General features: G+C 40.0%; 2 pseudogenes; both read left to right on the forward strand.

Moving 5' to 3' along the window:
- Positions 1 to 4,838: 4,838 nt before the first annotated feature.
- LOC105300935 lies at positions 4,839 to 5,155 on the forward strand (annotated as a pseudogene).
- Positions 5,156 to 22,412: 17,257 nt separating this feature from the next.
- Positions 22,413 to 23,107, forward strand: LOC105288908 (annotated as a pseudogene).
- Positions 23,108 to 25,250: the final 2,143 nt, after the last annotated feature.

The raw sequence follows: 25,250 nt of genomic DNA on the forward strand, positions 1-25,250 counted from the left end.
TTGTGAAAGCCTGTGACTCTAATGCGTCCTGGACCATGAATGTAGTGGCATCAGCGATGGGTCCAGCAGTCTGAGCAATTTCATTAACCGATTCATGGAAGCATAGGGGAATCCTTGCCTTTAAGGAATGCAGAAGGCATTCAGTAGAGGTGCCTCATGTCTCTCTCTTCTCAAGCTTAAGTATGTCCACATTCATCCTCACAGCCCTGGGGGTAAGTGAAGAAGCCCCTGGAGATGCTGGAGATGGGTCAGGAGTTTTCCAGGTCTTGGGTTTAGGCTTGCAAGTTAATTAATTAAATGTTAACTTGAGGTTTTGTGGTAAGGGGGCAACAACTGCTGGGGATCCTCTAAAACCAAGGGGGTGGCAAGCAGGGCTTCAGAAGGCTTCCTCTAAGGTCCTCCTAAACTTTTCACACTTCTAAGGGCCACTTCAGTAATCTACGCACTTTAGTAAAAAGAAAACCCAGTGAAGGTGACTCGGCAAGAGAGAAGTAGCAAGAGAGAGGAAATAAAGGCAAAGAGAAAGCTGGAGAATGAGCAGTTTAGGGGAAGAACAGGAGGAGGATTGAGAAAAGCAGTTACTGTAGCTGCACTCGCTCTGTGGCCCTGAGTTTCTGGTACACACTATTTGCAACCCACTTTTTGACCAAAGATTTTTGCATTAACAGGTAGGTGTCCTTATTTGCTTTTCACAGATGGAGACATGAAGGGTGGGGACTAAAGTGTCCTTGCCCAAGAATACACAGTGAAACAGTCAGCGATTTCCCCAGCCTCTCATTTGTCCTTTAGCCTTTGGAGACTCAAATGCATACTAAGCCTTAACCTATATGTTCTTTGAAATCTCTCCCTCATCGTGTTCCAAGACACAATCTGCCATTGCTGTTCTGCATACTTCTTGACCAGAGAGAAATGTATTGCTGTTTTTCCAGAATTGTACTGAAGCATCAGGATAATTAAAATATCCTGGAAGGCACTTTTGAGGTTATTGAGCTCAGTCTCCTCATTTTCTAGATTAGGAGCCTAAGTGCAGTTCAGATAAGTGAAGAGGTTTACCAGAATCACATAGCTGCACAGGGAAAGCTGAGACGACGGTCCAGATATCTTGGTTTCTAGGAATCTATCTTCCCAAAAGTCTTACCAGACATAAATTTGTTTCTTTTCTCAAACCCAATCCAAAGTATTTAGCATTCCCAGAGCATTCCAAATGGGTGAACAATAGCAAAGAACTTGGAGTGATCCAAAGCACTGATCGCTGGTGTTTCTTCAAGGGTGTTTTTGGCTTTCAATCTGTTAACCATAAGGAATATTGAATTTAGCAAAGTACATCAAAGTTTTCTATGCAATATGTTAAGAACAGCTGAAACCAATTAAAAGCTAATCAATGTTACCCTGTCTGATGCAGAGTGGAAAAAATTTTCAAAGATCTCTCCACCCTGAGATGTTCTTGGCAATGGGTCCCTGTGCTGTGGGCCCCGTCCCATCTCTCTTAGTCATGTACACTCAGGAAGAGGAGACTTGGCCATCTCCCCTCAGATCTGAAAGTAAAGCAGAACCCAGCCCAGGCTTTTCCCTTGAAATAAAAGTTCATCCTGGGAAGAGCCGGCTACAGATTCTAGGAAAACACACAGCACGATTGTGAGAATAGATGACATTGAGGAAGACACTGAATTCCAGTCACATCTATCAATCTTCTGTGGCCACCTCATGCGTTTACCAAGCATCTCTTTTACCTGATCTCCTAACTCTAGTTTTCCCCAAACCCCACCTTCTTCCTGAAAGACAGGCAGCAACGCAGAAGATTTTCAAATCTGACAAATTGGGGGTTGAATTTAAGCTCTGTGATTATTATATGTGATCTTAGGCAAGTTATTGAAATTCACTAGGCCTCAGTTTATTTATTTAAAACAGAGTAAGAATACCAACCTTTAAGAATTAAATGAAATAATGTTTATAGAGTATCTGATACATAGTGGGTGATCAACAATTGCTAGTTTTATCCCACACAATACCTCCTAATTAATTGTTCACATAGTCTTTTTCCTATCTTCAGACCATTTCAGTCACTTTTCTACTAACCTAGTTTGTCACAGTGTGTCTGTCTGTCTGTCAATCTGTCTGTCTGACTATCCTGCTATATCGGTCCTAGAGACAGATGGATGAGAATGTATGTATTAGGAAGCCACAACTCAAAGTGCCCTGGTTCGCTACTTGTGTGCAGAATAGGAAACATTACTACTCCTGACTCTGCCCAGGGTTTGGTGTCCAGGGTCACTATCAGCTTCTATCCCCAAGCTTTCAGCTCTGAGGGCCTCTGGAAGATACCCAGTTCATATATACAATATACATATATATAATTTTTAAATCTGTTAATTTTCATGGACCTATCTGCATAAAAATATCTAAATACCTAGGTAGAAGTATGTCTTAAATTATATCTTTATTTTATTAATTTGTTTTTTAAAAATCAACTCACCTTTTGATTAATTAAACACATTTACATTATTAACTAATTAATTAAAAATACATTACTAATTTGATGCTTTTATTCTTTGGTATTTGTGTGAAGGGTAGGAATGGGAAGGGAGGAAACGATGTACCAGAGTCAAATCACCAAGTGTTTATTAAGACTTAAAAGAGACACACTGACTTCTGCTTCTAGGAGGATAGAGAAGACATACTTTCCCTATAGCTCTCACTAAGCACAACCGAAAACCTTGGACATAAAATATAAAACAAACACAAGAAGACTCTGAAACATGGAGAGAAAACAGAACTTCGGAACCCAAGGAAGGCATGGTGATAAATTCCCTGGGTTCTTTTGGCCTCATGGATTCCAGAACTGGAACTGAAGAGTGTGCAACTCAAAATGCCAACAGATACAGACAAAAGAAACCCTCAACAAAAGCCTCCTCTCTTTAGCTGAAGGACCAGAAAATAGGCATCATAGCAAGACAGAAAGTAAAAACCATGCTTCAGCCTTTTCCACACCAGCAATGTCACAGAGGGGAGCTTAGACTGCCACCATTGTACACCTGTAATGAGATGCCCCAATACCTTCCTGGGGCAGTGCAACAGTGTCAATAGAGACTGTGTGGGGAGACTGAACTTTCATCCCCATCCAGCAGCAATGACTCATTCCTCAATCTCCCTCCTGGGCTGGTATCAGGGGAGGCCTACTGAAGAGTCAGGACTTTCGCCACCATACTTGAAAACCAGGCCACCTCCACCATGGAGAATCGGAACTCTCAATCCAGTTCTACAGTAACAAGAGGCTTCCCGCCTTGAGAATCAAATGTCCAAGTATCAATTAAAAAATCATTCATCATATAAGAATCAGGAATATCTCAAACTGAGGGAAAAAAAGATAATCAATAGATGCCAAAATGAGATAACAAAGATGTTAGAATTATCTGGCAAAAATTTTAAAGCAGCCATGATAAAAATGCTTCAATGAGCAATTACAAACACGTTTAAAACAAGTGAAAACTAGAACGTCTCAACAAAGAAATAAATGACATAAAGGAGAATCAAATGGAAAGTTTATACAAAACAAAAATAAAAATCTCAGTCGATGGTTCAACACCAGATTGGAGAAGACAAAAGAAAGAAGCAGTGAAATAAAAGATAGAACGATAGTACCCAATCTGAGCAACAGAGAAAAAATAGACCGGAAAATGAACAGTATGTCAGACTTATGGGATCATAACAAAAGATCTAACATTTGTGTCATCAGAGTCCTAGAAGAGGAGAAAGAGACGGACCTAAAAATTTATTCAAAGAAATAATAACTGAAAACTTCCTAAATTGGGCAGGAGACATATATCTCCAGGTTCAGGAAACTGAGCAAACCCCAAGCAGAATAAACCCAAAGAAATCCATACCAAGAAACATTATAATTAACCTTCTGAAAACTAAAGATAAAGAAATATCCTTGAAAGCAGAAAAAAATGACACCTTACCTATAGTGGAAAAAGAATTTGTGTGACTACAAATTTCTCATCAAAAAATCATAAAGGCCAAATGGAAGTGGCACAATATTTTTAAAGTGCTGAATGGAAAGAACTTTTGACCCAGACTCCTACATCCCGTGAAAATATCCTTCAAGAATGAAAGGAAAATTAAACAGTCTCAGGTAAAAGAAATCTAAGAGAATTTGTCCCTAGTAGACTCACACTGAAAGAATGGCTAAAGGAAGTTCTCTAAACAGAAAGAATACAATAAAAGGAAGAACCTTGGAACACAGTAAACAAAAATATGGGTAAATACAATATAATTTCTTCTCTTGAGTTTTCAAAATTATGTTTGACAATTAAAAATTACACTGTGTAATGTGGTTCTAATTGTAAAATATTTAAGACAATTCTTTTATAAATGGGGGAGAGTAAAGGGACATAAAGCGAGGTAAGGTTTCTCTAACATTACTCAAATGGGTAAAATGTTGATACTGAAAGATTGACAACTTGGGTATATATAATACTTACAGCAACTACTAAACAAGCTATGCAGAGTTACACTCAAAAAAACTACAGATAAATCAAAATGGAATTCTAAAAAAGTCCAAGTAACCCCCCAAAAGACAAGAAACAAACAAACAACACAAGGAATGAAAAAGAGAGAGAGAAAGCAGAAAACAAAAAATAAAATGGAAAAATAAGTATTCGGGAGCTTGGTGAGTACACAGTTGGGTACACAAACCAGAGCACAAATGCCACGGCTAAGCTGCCACTAAGTCACCACTGCCATTTGCCTGCCAGCCCAGCCTCACCACTGTCACACTCAAGGGCCTGCCCCTGGCTGCACCCAGGTGCTGTCTGCCACTAATCGTGGGGAGGGGAGGCATGTCTTACAAACTAAATCTGACTGCACACATGCTCATGGCCTCCCTCAACAAGGCTGTAAGCATCGACTGGCCTTTTACTTTCATGGCAATATCCTCACAGTACTGCCAGCTGCTGAGTGACTACGGACCACCATCACTAGACTACACCCAGAGAACTGGGAACAGCCAGGTGCCTCAAAGCAAACATGCTGAGCTGCTGATCATCACAGAGGGGTTGGAGAAGGTGATCAGATACACCTCTGCTGAAGTATCCTTCATGCTAGAGGACTAATTAGGGAGCACTTGGCTGAAACAGAACAGAACACCAGATCCTAGCCACCTGTTAGCTTTGAAAGGTTTTCCATTTTTTTACAAGATGAAAAGTTATAATTCCTCTCCTCTGTTTAGATGAAACATGTTTTCAAAATGGTAACACTTTGGTTTGTCTTCTGCCTTTCCCTCTCATCCTTTTCATCAGGCTCTGATCTTACAGAAAGGATTTTGCATTTGGTTATGATTTGCATTTTAAGTAATTAGGAACTCTTCAGGGTTTTTTTTTAAGCATTGATTACAAAGATGCGCATAAAAGTTATCTAACTTACAGCAAACTGTAGCTGGCTGCAAAGATGTCACTATCTTGCTATAATCTTTTCTGCTGAGTGCATTTATGTAATCCAGATTGTTCCTTTTTCCTTTTCATAAACCAGCACAACTCTAAGGATTTTGTTTTTAATGAATATTGATAGCACACTTTACATAGTAGCCAGTCCTTGTTTGCCATACATTATAGATTTTGCATAATGTAACTTCTTTTTTGCTTAAGTATTTTCATGACTATTAGTGCTTTGAAGACAATTTAAAAATGTGCAAGTTATAAATACAGAAGAAAAAGAAACCAATCAAATAACAATTTTTGTTCTAAGACTATATAGAGATTTCTGCGTTTACTGTAAGTTGATCAAAACGTCTGGAAAAATAAACAGAGGAATTTTGAAGAAAGAGCAGACTTGAATCACTAGAGGATTGGAGCCCAGAGAGCATGACAAGAATGGTGAATAGTAAAGAGGGACTTTGCCCCGCATAGATGGGCCCAGCTGGTTCCAGCGAGAGATGGAGTCTGCTAGGTAAGATTTTTGGCAGAGTGTGGTATGCAAGATGATCTTGGGAGGCATACCACTAAACTTTTTTCTTTATAATTAAGTATTTGTTTTAATGTTACTAGGAAAAATTACATCAAGCACAGTAGGTAGAAACGTGCCCTCTAGAAAGGGAGTGTGGTTGGCTTCTGCTCTTTCCACTCACTTCCTGCTTCACTTGTTAGCAGCTCTTTTACTTATTTCCAGGGTTAGAAAAGGAGAGGTCTCCGAGGAAGGAGAAGTAAAGGTACGAGAGCAGTATTTCCTGGCTAGTGGCTGAGAGCCCTGTGGGCCAAGAAGGTCAAACTTGACTCCTTGCCTGGGCACTTTCATGAGATTTCTATCACTCTTTGTGGCAAGGCACTTGACTCAACCATTTCCAGTCTGAGTGGTCACTGGTGACTCCTTTCACAGCCCCTAAGAAGTCAGCATTCCCCAGTAGCTTCTTGCTAGAGTTGCACCAGGCCACTCAATTAGAAGAACCCAAGGTATCTGACCATGCTCCAGTTCCCCTTCACCCAAGAGGCCCACATCTCATCCACAGGAAACAGTCACACTTCTATTGTCCCCAAAACTCTGGGTGTGCATCCTAATCCTAAACAGCCACTTCCACTCTTCCTAAGGTGGGAGTCTGTTGTCTTTTCTCTATATCCCCTAATTGCAGGGAACACCTTCCTTAGCTCTCCATGTGGCCCCATGGAAACTCGTCACACTAGATCTGAGGAGAAGGCTGCACTCCTCCCTTGGGTCTCTGGCATAGCACCAGATCCTTCCTAAGAGATCCTCTACAAATTCTCCTCTCCTCCCAAATTCTGACTCATTTTAAATATCATTGATCTGGCTAAGAGTACAACCCTATGGAACCAGTTCTCCACAATTTCCTTTGTAAACTTGAATGTGAGTAGTCCATTTTACACTAACTTTGGTAATGTACCTATTATATATTGTGCATCATATATTGTACATTGTACATTGTATATTTCATTGGAGCTGCAGTCAAACTCGTGGTTAGAAACCACATTCTTACATCCTGCATTATTTATTTGTATAATTATCTTCTATTTAAGGAAAGTGATATTAGTTTTTTATTTATGGTAGAAAGTTTATCTTTTAAATTAAAGTATTTAATTATAGAGTGAGTTGATTTAAAAATATTAAGTGCTAAAATACAGGAGATACGTAGGTAAGGTGAAAAATAGAGATGGTATATGAATAGTAGTCTTCACGGATTATAAATCAAAAGGTATTTTATAGGGATTAATTTGGTAGAAGTGAGAAGAATACATTGAAGGAAGAAGAAACTGTAGTTTTACGATGAACCCTGAAAATACACATAAATACATAATCATGATGACTTAGCAGACAGCACAGGGACATTTGGAAATAGAATGCCTTCAGGGAGTTATAGTACGTGGACCATTGCGTCCTCTGTTTGCCATATTCTCCAACTTTTGAGGAGACTGATCTATCCCACCCAAATGAATATAAAACAAGAGCAGTACATTCAAAGAGGTCGCCTTCCCTGGCCACAGTTGATTGTTCCAGGATAGGAAATTGAGTCAGGTTAGACTAATTGTACTTGTTCCTTAAGACTTTGAAATTAGGACCAAGAGATTACAACTCAGGTTGACTGCCCCATTCCTGGATAGATTCACTATTAGTGTGTTGGCAAATTATATTTCTGAGCTTGTAAAATGGACAAACCTCATTTCAGAGCCTGATGCATGTTACTCAAACTCGTAGAAACTAATGAACAATAAAACAGAATTCTGATTTTTACATTTAAAATGAGAAATGTAATGATCCAACAAAGCAAATACTTTGGTGTACAAATCAGCTTATTTGGTCACTGTATATTAATCTACATAAGCAGCCAAATCAGGAAATTCCTTATGATCACTCAGCTAGCATCCAATGCATCCAATGCAAGTGATGCTAGCCAATTGATCATAATAGCTAATGCCTGGACCACAACAACATGATGCATCTATCTCCTCCAGGATGATATGCCAACCTTGAGGGCCAGATCTTATGTTCTTGGTGTCTAGATGCCTTTTATTCAAACTGGTGCTGAAAACACTCATTGGCTCTACCTTTCTCTACTACCTCCATTGCCAGCTAACATCCTTTTAAACCGGCATTTCATTTTTCAAATATCCTAAATGTGATAGGCTGAATAATGACCCCTTGAAAGATATTCACATTCTAAACCCTGGAAACTGTGACTGTCACCTTATATGGCAAAAAGTGTGTTTGCATTAAATACCTTGAGATGGGCTATTATCCTAGATTATGTAGGTAAGCCTGAAATATAATCACAAGTGTCCTTATAAGAGTAAGGAGATTTGATGAGAATGCAACATGAATTCAAAGGCAGAGATTGCAGTGACTACAAGCCAAGGAATGATGGCAGCCCCTAGAAGAGAAAAGAGGCAAGAAACATTATCCTAGAGCCTCTGGAAGGAGCACTGATTTTGTTGACGTCTTGATTTTGGCTCAGTGATACTGATTTTGGATTTCTGACCTCCAGAACAGTGAGAAAATAAATTTCTGTTATTTTAAGCCTCAAGGTTTGTAGTATTTTCTTATAGCAGCCATGAGAAACTAATACACCAATACTTATAGTTTCAGCTGGAGAGTCACCCTTTCTATTACAGGTGGCTTTGTGTGTGTTACATGTCGCTGAGTTGGCTCCAACTCCTGGTGACTCTGAATGAGTGATGTCTACAATGTCCTGTTCTCAATGGCCCTGCTCTGCTCCTGTAGACTCACGCCTATGGCTTGAGTCAATATGAGGAGTCAATTTGATCTTCTTTTCCTGCTGCCTTCTATTTTTCCCAGCATTACTATCTTTTCCAAAGAACCCTGTTTTCTCATGATGTACCCAAAGTAGACAGCTTCAGTTTTGTCTTCCTTTCTTTCTTTTTTTTTTTTTTTTTTTGGTTCCAGCAATGCTTAATTTGCTCTAGGACCCACTTGTTTCTCTTTCTGGGGATTCAGGCTGTCTGTAGAGCTCTTCTCCAAAACCATGACTTTACATGCTTGAATTATGATCTATTATGTGTGTGAAGTAACAGACACACATATAACAGACACTGACTTTAGATACCATAAGCAGTAAAGGGAAATTGCAATTAGGATCCAGGAGAATCTCATGGAGCATAAAGACAGGAATGCAGGCAAACCTCAAGAGCAGTTGAAACCAGGCAACCTGGGACTCCTCTTTCACAGTCTTTCAGCCCTGCATCTTTCTGAGCATCTCTCTGCTTCATGGCCCCTCTTGCTGCAGCCAGGCTTTCTCTGTTACTCAGCCTAAATAGCAGATAATGGCTTCCTCCAACAGCTCTCAGCTGTAAATTGTGTTTCCTCAGCTGTAAAATGAAGAAGTGGGATATTATGCTCTGTAAGCTCCCTCTAGCTCTGAAATTTGATGGACTTCTAATTGGAGTCCCACGTGGTGGGTGACAGGATTCTGAGGAGTGGAAAGCCAACCTCCCTAGGTGTAGGGAGCAGAAGGGCTACAGGGAAGGCAGCTACAGGGGGAGGCTCAGAGGACTGAGGTGGGATCTCTTAGGGGTCCAGTGAGATCAATGGGCTTGGCCGACTGGAGAAGAAATTTTGACAGGTGACATGGAGGAAGATTCACCCTGACACTATACTTTTAGGCTGGCACTATCCACTAATGCCCTGATGGCTGACCGAACCAACCAGGTTGTTGCTTACCTCTAATTAGCATCAATTTTTTATGAATTTCTTCTGCCCTTTTGGTAGAAACTTTTAGTTTATAGAAATGAGCCATATTTCCCCGCTTTACATTTGTTTTCCCTCAGAGCACATCCTACTAGTCCTGGAGAAAATTTCAGCGTGGCTGTGGAACCACAGTATGACAACTATACACGTGTACAGTAAGTCCTCACTTAACGTCACCAATAGGTTCTTTGAAACTTTGACTTTAATTGAAACGACATATAATTATTTTTTTACCTTACGATTTTACTATAGGCTTATTGCTATAAATAAGAATTAAGTTCCTATGGCATATTTCTGGTCACAAATTATAAAACCTAGTCTTCTGTTGGACTACTGACCACTTCCTATTCAATATTATAATTGCCTGTTTGACTGCTTGGACCCTCCACCAAATCAGAATTTTTAAGATAGCAGAGATTCTGTCTTCTTTACTCCTATATTTTCATCACCAGTATAGTGCCTATCACATAATAAGTGCTTATTTACATTTGTTGAACGATTGAGAATGAAGATGGGCTTTTGACATGTTTTGAGGAGCCTTTGAGATCTCCAAGTAAAAGTCTCTATTAAGCCACCGGTTGTGTAAGGCAGAGCTCGGAAGGTGTTTCTGGGCTGGAATTAAGGAAAGTAGTTGATGCCATGGGCAGGAATGAGGTCAGTAAGTCAAAGTGTCTAGAGCAGGGCATTACTGACATTTTAGGCTGGATAGTCTTTGTTGTGGGGGGCTGTCCTGTATATTGCAGGATGTTCATTTAGCAGCATTTCTAAACTCTACATACTCGATGCCGATAGTACCCTTACAGAAACATCCAGAATAATGTTTGACCAAATATCTGGGCACTCCAGGGCCCAGTCAAGTTGATACATAACATTAATCATCACACCACTCTAAAAATTTCATTTCTTTTCAAAATATTATATAATACAGGCTTCACTGAGGTCTCTCAATGTATCACTACATGGGAAAAAAAAACTATTCAAAATCTCGTTTAAACAACACTCTTCTGTTTCAAAATACTACATTTTGCATGACTATGTTTAGCTGTGCTGTTCATAGGTAACCATTACATTTAAAGCAACTCACAGCTTGTTAGCTTCCAAGAACAAGAATTTTTAAACAAAGTCGTTTGTGGAAAAGCACTCTCCCCTGAGAGGCAGGGGAGTGGTTAGCAGCAAGGAACTTGGCCAAGGCTTGTTTGGGAAAGTGGGGTCTCTAACAGAGGCACACCCAGATCATGCCAAAAGAAGCAGAGAAATGAGTTACAGAGCAAAGGGAGGCTGGGTGGAAGCCCTAGTGACACCACTTGAGTAAGAATGACGGTTTGCAGAGAGCTGTTAGTGGAGAGTGAATTTATAGTGGTCAGTACAGCCTTTGTCAATCAAGTCTCAGAGTCAGTCGTGAGCAACCAAACGCCATCTCTCCATGTAAACTAGGTAAGAATAATAGAGTGAGAAGAGGAAGAAGGAGAAACACATTTATCTTCTCCTAGAAAAATACCAAGAAAAAAAAAGAAAGAAAAAGAAAAGAGAGTAGAATTGAGGTTTTTAAAATATTATCTAATTTAAATCGTTGAAGTAGAAATTATTATATACATTTCATAGAGGATAAAAATTGAGGCTTTGAGAGATTAAGCTACTTGCCCAAGGACATGGAGCTAATCAAAACTTAAACACTCAGTTTTCTCCCATTGCCGTTCATCATGCTGAAGGCAGCTGTTACAGATTGAATTGTGTCCTCCCCACTCCCTGCAATGTTTGTACATCAAAGTCATAACCCCCAGTACCTCAGAATGCAACCTTATTTGGAGAGAGGATCTTTAGAGAGGTACCAAGTTAAAGTGAGGTCATTAGGGTGAGCTCTAATCCAATACGACTGGTGTCCTTATAAAAGGGGGACATTTGGAGACAGATACACATAGAAGGAAGACATGTACGAAGAGACATGAGGTAAATACGGCCCTCAGAAGGAACCAACCCTGCCAACATCTTGATTTCAGACTTCTAGCCTCCTGAAGAACTATGAAACAAATTTTTGTTATTTAAACCACCCAATTTGGGGGTAATTTGCTACAGCAAACTAATAAAGTGACTCTATAGTAAGGATTCAGTCAAGAAAACAAAAACCACACCAGTTATTTTTTACAGAAAGAATTTAACTAAAGAAATTAATTAAGGAGGTATTGGGGACTAAAAGGTAAAAGGGGAGCACTAGGTAACATAGAATTGCAGGAAGCAACTACCATCCCTAGGGATGAAGAAAAAGGAAGAGGTTGGGTTATTAGAATATAGGAGCTTAGAGGAGACCTGCTGAGCTGCAGCCCAGACTTGGAGGCTGCTTGTCAGTGTTGGTATCTCCAGGAGCTCAGACGAGGGACCCACCAAACTGGAACTCAGATCTCTGAGGACAGAGGGACAGCTAGCTGGGGCTGGTATCTCCAAGAGAAGACTATGAGTTTGGCTTAAAAGTGTGGAAACCAGAACCAATTGTCATCGACAGGGTGAAGAACTTTTCCTGGAGTGACACTGACAGGAACAGGCCTTGCTCTCCTGTTTGTATTTTTGTAATCTTTCCTTCTCCAAGAGCTACTTCCTCCCCACCTATAAATACATCTAAGTAGTCTCCCATCTGAAAAAAGGTTTCCCCAAATCCAGCTCCATTTTCACACTTTCATCTGCATGCATCTTTACTTCCTCACTTTCAGTCACCCCTCCACCCATGCATGTACTCTGGCATCTGTCACTATCGCTCACTTAAACGCCTTCCATTGAGATTCAGCAATGACAAAATGACTGAATTCATTGTGTACTTCTCTTACCTAACCTCTTGGTAGATTTTATGATGTTTTTCCCTTGTTTTAAAATTAATACATCATCATTATATACATTTCAGAAAATCAGAAAAAAATAAAATATATTTTTTAAAAATCCTGAAGGATTCTGAGAAGCCATGAGGCATACTGGGGTCCTTGGAGTAGACAACTAAAAATAGAGAATAGGAATTGAAAACATTTCAGGGAACACAAAAGGTTTACACTGAATTCTTTGGAGAATAGTTCTGGATAATTCAGCATCCTGAATACCTAATACTCAACCCCTTAACCCCCAAGATGTTTGAGGTTTATCACGTAATGCTAAATATCTATTTTAAAAATAATATATTTCCCCCCTTCTTTAACAGAGAATACGAAACACAGTTTATTCTTTTACTGATGGTTTAAGGTCATGATAAGGCAAATAGAAATAATAATAGAACTATATTTGTGACCTGCCTATTATGTGCCAGGCCTGTGCTAGGTAGGTATTTGACATATGCAACTCAAATGTCATCTCATGTAATTTGCACAACTCATCTGTGTTTTATAAAGGAGCAAACCGAGGCTCATAGAAGTGAAGGAGATTGTAAACTGTAGCCCATCTTCTAAGTGGCAGGGCCTAGATTTGAACCTGAAGCCTTATGCCTTTTCTGCTACCCCAAGCTGCATGCCCAGAGGGGAGAACACTGGGGTTAATTCTCTGTCTTCCTGGAGACCTTGGAAAAACCACTAGACTGCTCTAAGACTAAATTATAAAGCCTCAGCTGGGCTTTTTTTTTTTTTTTTTTTTTCAGTAGAATGAAGATAATGAAGATGATGGTTCTTAGTATTTGGGTTTTAGAACAGTCTTTGTTTGAGGATTTAAGGAGCTTGCCTAGGAATGAATACTCTTTGCTATGTGTGGTTTCTATGAAACCTGTTTCAGTGACTTAGAGGCTGCTTGTTATCTCCTATCCCAAGCTTAGTTGAGATTGTTGAGGTTGCCCCATTCAACGCATGTTTTGGGTCCCTGAGACGTTCCCACATAGTAGAATCTTGGCAAGGAAAAATCTTGTGCCTGTCAGGAGAGGAGAGCCTTGACATTGGCAAGGGAAACTTGGGGATCTATTTAAACCCCCAAATTCATGAACACTATATTGGCTTATAGAGTGAGTAATATAACCTGATGTGTTTGTTCTATTCTTATCCATCTCACACTTTCTTATATCCCTTGACCAATCTCCCGGTTTGACCTAGACTTGATTGTCATTGCCTTGGGGTAGGTTTGTTACAACAAAATGCAAATAACAAAGCAGTCAGTTTTAGCTTTTGGGTTTCAAAATAAGCTTTGCAAGAAAAAAGAGTTTTGAGATCCAAAAAAGCTTGATCTTTAGATATCAAAAGCTAATACCCAAAATGATTCAGGGCATAAAATCATGCCAGCTTATATATTATTAAATTGTGAATCCCATGTTTCTAAAAGAGCAACATAGAAAGTCTCTCTTTGTTAGTTCTGGCTATTTAGTAATTAAAGAAAACAATAAAATATACTATTTCCATGCAGCTACTCTAGTGAGAATACAACACGTAAGTTTTAAAAGAAAATGTGCCACAAATGATAGAGAGGAATTCCAGGAGGTGTCTAAGATCTGGTCCTCCATTCCAGGGTTGCACAGAGGGAAGAGAGAACGTCACCTAGGAGACCTGAGATGACCCTGTGCCCTTACACAAGCTAGGGAGGAAGGTAAACAGAGCTCTCCGAATCTGTTGGGGTGATTTGAGCCCAGGGAGTGGTAAGACTGCACACCAGTGAGACAGGGGTCACTTGAATGGTCTGGCCCTTGAGAGGGTGTGGGCCAAGAGGCCAGAAGCTGCCTCAGAGTCTCTGTGCACCCAGGCAGCAGATCTGGACCCTAAGAGCAGGTGGGCCAGCAGAAGCCCCATAGGGCCAGAGGGTAGGGGGGACGTCTTTAGAGATTCCAGGCATGCATCAGTGGTGATGACCCAGGGTTAGAGCATATCCTCCCCAATACACTTAACCAGAAGAAAAGAAAGAAAACAATGAACCCAGTGAGCAAACTCAGACTCTACTACACCATAGAAGGAGACTATGGATAGGACTCAAGTTCAGCACAGAAAAGGGAAGAATGTTCTTCCCCCAAGCCCCACCCCACCTCATGTCCTGAGGAATATGCTCCCACTGCACATATGATTTACCTTCTTTAAAGCTATAAAGTATAACTGATTATCATGCTTCCTGTTAATACTTGTATTTCATGTCCTACACACTCCATTGAGATGCAGTTGCTAGCAGTCTGCTAGACACAATCTCTAGCTGAGCTACTCATTTCACTCATCAATTCAGAAGAGTCCCATACGTGCCTCAGTGTACCTGTCACCACAGATTGGCCAGGGGGTATGATCCAAGTCCACTTGTTCACAAGGACCAGAACAACTCAAGCTATTACCAGCAAAATTATTTTTAAAAGAATTTAATAGAAGAACACCAGGGTATCTCATGGTCCTCCATAAGGCAGAAAAAAAAGCCAGTCCTTACACCAGAACCAGGCCACTGGAACCAGAACCAGGAGATCAGGAATCCAGCCTACGCTCCTCATTTCCCGGGCTGTCCACTCTCTGCGTGTTTCTGCGCCTCTGCTTCTCTAGTGTCTCTCTGAAGTAAAGCTTTCTCTTCTGTGTGTGCTTAGCTCCTTCACACAAGGTTAACATGCAGTTTCTCAGCTCAAAGTTTAGGAGATATGGCTAGAGGCTCTGGAGCTAATTTCTAACTCAAGGAGTTTTGTTTTGTTTTGTTTAATCTTTTTAGTAGGACTTTCAATTTTTCATTAAAGTCTCTTTCTAACTTTTAAGATTTTTTTCACAATTTATTTGTTTGTTTTATTATTTTTTTTTAATGGTGACTGGTTAATGAAATCCAATAAGTTTCAGCTGTACACTTTAACAGTAAGGTATATATATATATATGTGTGTGTTTATACTGTGTGTTTACTTCCCATAGTTAAATTTCTTTCTGTCACCACATATTTGACCCCCTTTACCCCATCTATCTCCTCCCTCCCCTCTCCTCTCTGGTAACCACTAATCTATAGTCCATGTCCATGAGTCTTTGTGTTGTTTGTCCTGCTCATTTGTTGCTTTTAGGTTTATATCCCACATATAAGTGATATCATGTGATTTTCAACCTGTTCTGTCTGGCTTATTTTGCTTAGCATGATTATCTTGAGTCCCATCCACGTTATCACAAATGGCAGTATTTCATCTCTTCTGGTGGCTGAGTAATATTCTGCTGTATATATGTATCACAGCTTCTTTAGCCAATCATCTATCGCAGGACACTTCAGTTGCTTCCATGTCCTAGCCACCGTGAATAATGCTGCTATGAACATCGGTGTGCAAATATCTTTTCGGATATGGGTTTTCAAGTCTTTGGGGTAAATACCCAGTAGAGGGATTGCTGGATCATATGGTAGGTCAATTCTTAGTTTTTTGAGGAATCTCCATACTGTTCCATAGTGGCTGCACCAATTTGCAGTCCTACCAGCACTGTATGAGGGTTCCTTTTTCTTCACATCCTCTCTAGCATTTGTTATTACTTGTCCTGTTGATTATAGCTATTCTAACAGGTGTGAGATGGTATCTTATTGTGGTTTTGATTTGCATTTCCCTAATAGCTAGTGATGTTGAGCATCTTTTCATATATTTCTTGGCCATTTGTATGTCCTCTAGGGAGAAGTGTCTGTTTAGGTCCTCTGCTCATAAAACTTTTAAGATTTTAAACCAAAGAAAAATTGAAAGAATAGCACATTAAACACTTGTGTACCTTTTAATTAGATTTACCAATTGTTATAACTCTGTGATGTTTGCTTGCTCTCTCTAATATATACACCTTTTTTCCTGAACCATTTGTAAAAAAAATAAATTGTACCTATCATGATATGTGATCCTCAATTTCTTCTTCACCTATGTCCTGAAAACAAGAACAATCCAGGAGACAAAATTGGGTTGACTCACACCCCAAATTGGCTCTCCTGGGGACAGGTATCCAGCTGGCTGTGATGTGGGGTCACCAGGCACAAAACCAATAGCTCTGAGGTCCATCTCTTTGGGGGAGGAGTGTACAGTTCTCAGGGGAGGACATGGCTGGGTGGGTATTCAAAACGATCCTCCTACATCCTGACTACTTTTATATCCTTTTCAGATTAAGGTGAGACATATATGAATAAAATATACCATATCATGACCCCTTGAGGTTGTATAAAAATAGCTGAAACTGCAAAACTGAAATCCACAACTGCCAAAGGTCTACTACATTTTGCAGTCAATCTCCCCTTGCTAAATGTCTACAAAATGTTCTGCTCTTGACCACTTCCAGTGTTGGAATTCTGATACTGGAAGTTTTAGGAACAATCAAATACAGAATTCACTACCTACGAAAACATAAAATAGTTAAATAAATAGCTAGTAGTAATTGAGTGCTCACTCTGTGCTGGATACTATGCTAGGTGTTTTACATACATTACTCAATCTCATTCCCGTAAAAGTCCTGCGTGATATTATTATTGTTGCTGTTGTTATTGTTGTTGTTGTTATTATTCACGTTTTACAGAAGAAACAAAGAAGCAAAGAACTTAGGTAACTAGTAAGTTGCAGGATTCTAATACCCCAGAACCTGTAGTTTTAACCACTACTCTATTCAAAATCATAAGCATGCCCTGAGTACTTATGGAAGCTATTCATTTCCCCCTCTGCCTATAGAGAAAGAAAACCAGAGCCTATTTTTAATAACAAAAGATGGAAATGTTCCTAATACTAAAAGCAGATAGTCTCAGACAACCCTTATCACTTTTACTGCAGGAAGTTCACTAGGGAACTATCATCACAGACTAAGTATTCTTGAGCCATTTAGCACTATCTCTGAACAGCCCCAAATACTTCAAGATCAACTAAAAGGTCACATGCCAGATAAAGGGAGGTTATCCTTTCCTTAAGAAGGTGTTGGTGTTGGAATGAAACCATTCTTTGTAATCACGGCCCTGCCTCAGCCAACGACATGTCAATGGGAGTCTATGAAGTGCTTAGCCAGATTTCAGATGATGCATTTCCCCACACTAACTGCGTGTTCTGAGGGGCCTTTCACAAGGACATTCTGGGTTAAGCAGTGCCCATGGAGTATACTTCTAATTACTCTCATCCTTGCAGAGTCCCCAAATTGTGACTCTTGTGATATATTTAATCTACAGACAAATTGATAAATATACTAGACTCCTGTCTCTGAACCTGATTGGGATACAAGGGTTGAATATTACCTCCCACTGAGCCCATCAGGATGCTTTGGCTGGTTCAGGGATTACTCTCAACATCACAGCCCCTTCTGGCTGCTTCATCAAGAGAACCCTTGCTCCAGACCATCCTGTGTTCATCCTGCACTGAGGCTGTATGTGCCAAGGACACTAGTTATGCTATAAGAGATCATCACTCTCTTTCCTGCTATCCATCTCATAGGAGATGAAATAGTTTCAACATATTGAGCTTTTCCCGAAACTCCTTATGATTAAGCCATGCAGATAATTTTCAAAACTTCGTTAAGCCTACTTGTGGTTTTTTTTCAAAGGAGTAGAATGTGTTCTGAAACTTCCTTTTTGCAGTGTAAGGTACCACTTCCTGTTATTGGCCTAAACTATACTCTTTCAAGTTTCTTTGGATGTCTCTAGTAGAACGATTCTCATTTTAGTTGCTGAATTCCTTTGTAAAGGGAATATTTACCCCTGTGGTTAGCTAGCTTCTTTCAGGCTGCTTGGAAAAGATACCCCTATTAGTGAAAAAATGTGTTTATTGCAAGGATTTAAAATGTGAGCCAGGAGGCATTATCTCCATGTGGGCCATAGACTTCCAAGATTGAGCAGACCTGGCTTCAAGAGATCTGAAACCATAACTCAACATTGTTCTCACTCAGTCTGAACTCTAGTCACCCACTTTCCCTTTCGTCAGCTAGCATTTATTCTTCCAAAGACAGTGGATTGGATCAGTTTGTCACCCGCCCCGCTCTACTACAGAGCTCCCCTTATTCGTCAGACTCAGTGACTCTTGGTCTTAATTATGTCCAACCATACATCTTAGCTTTTGACTCCAGGAGAAATCCCTTGTTCCATCATTAAGGGCCAGGATAGCAGGATAAACACATGTCATCCTAGGGACATGACAAACATTTGAGACTTCATGGTGTATCTCCCAATTTATATTTACTAAGTTCTGTTTTATCACTCAAAGTTTTCTTCAGTGCAGGAAATGCTATGGCCACTGGTAAATTGTAGGAATTAAAGAGTTAACACATAAGGCCTGAGACCACCATCCTTAGAAACCCTAATACAAGGTTGGTCCATGACTGGCATCAGGAAACTTGAATTTCAGGATTCTCACCATTCCCAGAAATGATGAGAGTGGCTTATAGTGCCTAAACTGTGCAAACGGTGTGGCTTATGCTGAACACTTGCTTTCCTTTTAAAAGTCCGGAATTCTGGTATGCACTGGACAGAGACTGTCAAGATGACCAGTCCCTAGTAAAACCCCTGGGCACACAGTCCCTAATGAGCTTCCCTGGTAGACAACATTTCACTCATGTCTCGATTTGTGGCTAGAGGAGTTAAATGCATCCACTAGGAGAGGACTCTTGGAAGCTTGTACCTGGTTTCCTCTGGTCTTTGCCCCATGTGCCTTTTCCTTTTGCTGATTTTGCTTTGTATCCTCTCACTGTAATAAATTATCATTGTGAGCACAGCTACGTGACCACTCACGTGAATCCTAGTGAATCATGGAAACTGGGAGTAAGTGGTCTTGGGGACCCCCAATACACAGTCAGTTGGGTCCATATATTTTCATGCACATTGGAGTAGCACCATTCCTTACTTTGAAAAAAGAAATTATAAGTCTATTCCTTGCAAAGATATTACATCCCCCACCCTCATACATCCATTACAGCTATTTAAGGTAGTAACTTGAAAGAGTCAGCTTTCTCTGTCCAGTGCATACCAGAATTCCGGACTTTTAAAAGGAAAGTAAGTAGCCATAAGTGACTAAAAATTTGATGAGGGCAAAGAGGAGCCGTCAAGGGGACAGACCCAACTGGAGGGGGCTTCCAAGCAGCATCTCTGGTAGGCTCACTCTCAGCGGTATTAGCAGGTTAATGTTTACCATGAAAAGCCAGTAGAAATGAGCATTTTCTGCCACTTTCACACATTCTTAATGAGCCAAATTCTTCTACTGCGTGACCTTCGTGTGCAGGTCAGTTCCTTTAACAAGCTGCATTTATTCACTTCCATTTTTAGATTTTGCCGGCGCATTAAACATAATACCTGAGGATCTGAAAGAAGCACTGTCATTGCTCAAAAGAGTCTGGTTTACTCCTGGGGAGCAGCCAGTCCCTGAGAGAATCTCGGTCAGTGAGGTTTTATGATAAATGTCAGTGATTATGCTGATAACAGAGCGTTCTACCAAAAGTAGGCAGGGGAAGGCATTTTCTTTTCAGTGGAGAAAAAAAGCATTACCTGCTTTCTGCAAAGCCCAAGGCTGGTGCGTTAGCATCCTGCTTCTTCTCCCAAGTGTAGGAGCTGGGAGAGAAGAGAGAAAGACAAAGGAAGGGTACTGGAGGGAGGGAAACTAAGAGGGAAGGGGAGGTTAAGAGGTTGAAATGAAGAGGCCAGAGAGGGAGGAAAGGCTCTCTTCAGTGTTGGGCTCTGGCCATGAAAATCCCTATCTCCAGGGTCTTCTCAGGGGAACCCCTACCTATCCAATGTCCTATGTCCCTGGGACAATTCTATTCTTCTGGTGTCCCAAGGTGGGAAAGAGCCCAGGAATCTGGCAAACTTCCTTGCAGTTTTAGTTTGCCCAGTGTTCCTTATTTGGAAAAACCTCCTCTCTCAATATCGTGTGGTTCGTGAAGCTGTTCGTGAAGCAGTGTGCTGCCTGCTATGGGGAAGGTGGTATATGACCCAGCCAACCACTGGACTTTTACTTTGGCAATATGTTTTTTCTGGCCAGAGAGGGAGGGCACATGACACAAACAAGACTAATCAGAATTCTTCCCTGGGATGGATATATGGATCTTGGGAAAATAAACGCTCTCTTCTTGCTGGGGTTCCAAAGCTAGCAGGATGCAAATTTGGGGACTTGTACTAGCCATCTCCTCAGACATAGAGAGAACCTAAAGCTGCAGGATAAGCTGAGAGTCTGATGAAAGAGAGACAGTGAAATCAAAAACTTACAGCATTGAGTCCTATATTTGTCATTTCCTGGGGCTCCCATAAAATATTAATGTAAAATTTAGTATAATTAAAATATATTAATGGCTTACAATAACAGGAATTTCTTCTCTCCCAGTTCTGGAGGTCGGAAGACTAATCAAGGTGTCAGTAGGACAGTGCTCCCTATGCAGGCTCTGGGGGAGGATCTGTTCCTTGCCTCTTCCAGCTTCTGGTGGCTGCCAGCATTCCTGGCTGCTCCTTGGCTTGCGGCCACAGCACTCCAATCTCTGCCTCCAAGTTCATGTGCTTTCTCAGTGTGTGTCTCTTCTCCTCTGTGTCTATTATCCTTCTGCCTTTCTTATTCAAGGATGTGTTTAGGGCTCACCTGGTTAATCCAGGATAAGCTCCTCCTCTCAAGATCCTTAACTTAATCACGTCTTTGTCATGTAATAGCATGTTCACTCATTTACATATAAAGTAGCATTTGTAGGTTCCAGAGATTAGGAACTGATTAAATCTTGGTGGAGATGGAGGGAACACTTTTTTTTGGCCTACCATAATCTCATTCAAGTCTTTGAGACCTTAGTTGTGTAGCTCTTCCTTCAACTCCACGTACTCTAACTAGCCAATAAGTTTCCTCTTGGCTTAAGCTAGTATGAATTGAGTTTAGTCACTTGTATTAAAGGTGTCTTTAAATAATACACATCCCCAGGTCTCTAGCAGGCTGGGAAATGGAGGAGGCAGCCTGGTGCAGTGGATAGAACATCTGTTTTTCTGCAAGTGTTTGAGAAAATAATTTCCTTTTCCCAGCTTTGATGTTTCATAGCTCTTACAAATATTAGGCTTAAAAGATTGTTGTATTTATTTATGCTATTTTATTGTTTTAAACACTCTGTAATTATATTTTTGGCTTGATGATCAGTTGGAATTTTTTTCAATTGTGACCAAAATACCCAATCTAAGATGCTTTAACAAAAACAAGCAGGAAACAAAGCTAAAAAGTCTGGGGCTAATCAGGTCCAGCTCAGTTTGAGGCTCTGATGATAAAATTGGGCTCCACCTCTTGGCTCAGCCTCTGCAGAGCTGGTAGTATCTCAGGCCCCAGGAGGTGCCCCCTGCAGCTTCAGACTCACATTATCTTGTACCCAAGCCAGTGGAAGGAGGGTTGGTTTTCCTGATGGGTAGAACAAAAATCTTGGAATTGGATCTCATTGGCCCTATTGTCCTGACTTGTCAGATGCCTACTCCTGAACTGTGTCCAGGGGAATAAAATGCAGTGATTGGCTTACCCTAGATCATTGCTTTACTGCTAGAGTGAAGTAGAGCACACAGATAAAGAGTGAAAGAGGAATCGTATTCTAGAGGGAAAGTGGATATGGTTACCAGAAGCAAGGTGAAAGCATGCTGGCTGCAAAAGGAATAGATATGTACTGAATATCAAGAGGATTTCATGATGTGAAATTCCTTTATTTATTCAAATTAATTGGCCTGCCAAGCTTGTGATAAGTAGATTATCATAAATCATAGTTCCATGAATATAATATGAAATTTTATACTACTAATTTACAGAATGTTCAGAAATTAATTGAGGGGATTGTGTGGAGTTAGCATCTGTACACAGGGCAGGACAGGCATACATTGAAATCATATGTCGCTCATGAGTATGCTCAGGTTTCAGAAGAGGCTTACCTCCAGTGTCCTACGTTGTGGCAAAAAAAGTCTGGTTGGACCCCCAAGAGACCAATGAAATTGCTAATGTGAATTCCCATCAGCAGATATGGAAGCTGATCAAAGATAGACTCATCATCCAGGAGTCTGTGACTGTCCGTTTCCAAGCTCAATGCCAGAAAAACACCTTGGCTCGCAGGAAGGGCAGGCATAGGGGTATAGGTAAGCGACAGGGCACTGCCAGTCCTTGAATGCCTGAGAAGGTAACCTGGATGAGGAGGGAGAGAATTCTTCACTGACTGCTCAGAAGATACGGTGAATCTAAGATTGATAGCCTCATGCATCACAGCCCGTACCTGAAAGTGAAGGGCAACGTGTTCAAGAACAAGCGGATTCTCATGGAACACATCCACAAGTTGAAGGCAAATGAGGCTCGCAAGAAACTTCTGGCTGACCAGGCTGAGGCCTGCAGGTCTAAGATCAAGGAAGCACACAAGCATCGTGGAGAGTGGCTCCAGGCCAAGGAGGAAATCGTCAAGACTGAGCACGGAAAAAGAGACCAAGAAACAAAGCTCCACCTCTCTTACCTGTGCATAGTGGCCTTGGTGATTACATAGATCAATCATTCAATAAAATAGCCTTCCTCCGCCTAAATAAATAAATATGTTGCTCTGTATAAGTCAATAAACACACGAATGAATATTTAATAAATACTTTATTTCTCCGAGTTGCTGATGAAAGCTTCCTATCACAGGTGCTCTCAATGATTCAACAAAATGACACAATGAATGTGATTAATGTCACGATAATATGATTAACAATAATAAATATTGTACTCAATTCTAGAACTGTTCTTTTGACCTAAATGTGAAATTTTCTTTTCTGTAGTGGTGGTCTTCAGACTGTATGGTGGCATACCCCCACCAGCAACAATGGACTAATATATTATGCATGTTATAAAACATACACAAAATATAAAGTAACAAGATAAAGATAAAATAAGCAACAACTAAAAACACTTCAGTTTACTTGTTAATGGTCAAAAACCTTTTGCTCTCAAGGGAAAAATAATAAACTTAGTGAGGATAATATTTTTATTTCATTTAGAAATATTTGCTTAACATTTTGTGATAGAGTTGAAGATCTGATTCTCAGTCGAGTTTTTTTTTTATATTCCCTTTTACGACTACAGAAGAGAAAAAGATAACTCACTGTTATAGACTGCATTGTGTTTACCCAAAATTCATGTTGAAGCCCTAACCCCCAACGTAGCTGTATTTGGAAATAGGGCCTTTAATGAAGTAATTAAGGTTAAATGAGGTGAGAAGGATGGAGTACTGTGATTGGACTGTGTCCCTATAAAAAGAGGAAGAGGGATACACGCACACAGAGAAAAGGTCATGTGAGGACTCAATGAGGAGGGGGTTGTCTGCAATCCGAGGACAGACATCTCAACCAACCCTGCTAGCACCTTGACTTTGGACTTGCAGCCCCTAGAACTGTGCAAAAATATGGTTGGTATGTAAGCCAACCAGTCTGGTATTTTGTATGGCAGCCCTCGCTGACTAATACATCCAAATATATGTAGATCTAGATGGAAGATGTGCAGTATAGGCTCACTCATAAAATTACAGCATTCATTTTTCGGTTCTGTAAACCAATCATGCAAAAGTTTCAGTCAAAATTTGGCTAGTAAATTTCCATCTGCTCCAGAAATTATTTGTTCTTCAAAAGAATTGAAACTTGTTATATTTTTATATTTTTCATAAATAAGAAAATAAACCACTAGAACTCTTTGTTGGAAGGCTTTTAAATAAGTTAGAAAATTTTGTCGAAATTTTTTAAATGTGCATATATGAGTTTTTATGGGTGCCACACCTTTATTGTTTTAAACAACAAAATCATCTAATGCTGAACATTTCCAAGGATCCAATTTCAAAATATTTTCTTCATGGCGCACTTTTTTAAAAGCTATTATTTTCAGATTCATTATTACATCACAAACTTTCACTGAAGTGGTAGATCGTGTGTGGATTATTTTTTTTAACTGATAGGTAGCAGTCTACTTGTTATCATATAAAAAGATAGCAAATTTGGAACTGCCATCTTTATGTCAAAGAAAAATTTGTGTTTTCAAGTTCGACATTTACCGCCTCTGTCTCAAGATCATTTGTAAGCCTCAATGTGCTATAGTGTATTTTCATAGTCACTTCCCATATCATAACTATTACAAATATTCTGCTATATGTCCATTTATAAAATTAACCACATCAGTGGCTTTCTATAAAATGCTCTGGCTTCAGTGTCTTCGCTGCAGTAGCTCATTTGTGAATGGTACAGCCAAGAATTCCATGTGTGAGGGTGACTGTGCAACTTTACCCTGAATCTTTCCAATCTACTTAAAACAGCCATTCCTTTGTGGCTTCACTACACAATTCTTTCAGAAAATGTTACTTTATTTAAAGAAGGAATTTATTATTAAGAATGTATCTTTTCCAATATAGCTTTCCTTAGTTGCTCACAAATAAAGCAGTTCTTGGTTTATTTCATTATTGAAACAGGTTCTAGCCACTATAATAAACCAAGAAATATTTGAAACATCTATATTTTTGTTCCCTGTCTAGCCCATCTGCATTGTGTAATTTGCTCTAATACCTGTTTTTCCTGTTAATCTTCAGATATATTTTAAATTTTTTTTGCCAATTTCAATGGCGTATGCTGACTAAAGAATACATTTTAGCTTGTCATCATGTTGTTTTCCATGTACTGCTCCTTCTATTCCTGATTAGAGCAGGAAGACAATTGTTTCTCTTAAAGGTATATCTTT

This window comes from Pteropus vampyrus, unplaced genomic scaffold (genome assembly GCF_000151845.1).
Source record: "Pteropus vampyrus isolate Shadow unplaced genomic scaffold, Pvam_2.0 Scaffold1, whole genome shotgun sequence".
NCBI classification, from domain to species: domain Eukaryota; kingdom Metazoa; phylum Chordata; class Mammalia; order Chiroptera; family Pteropodidae; genus Pteropus; species Pteropus vampyrus.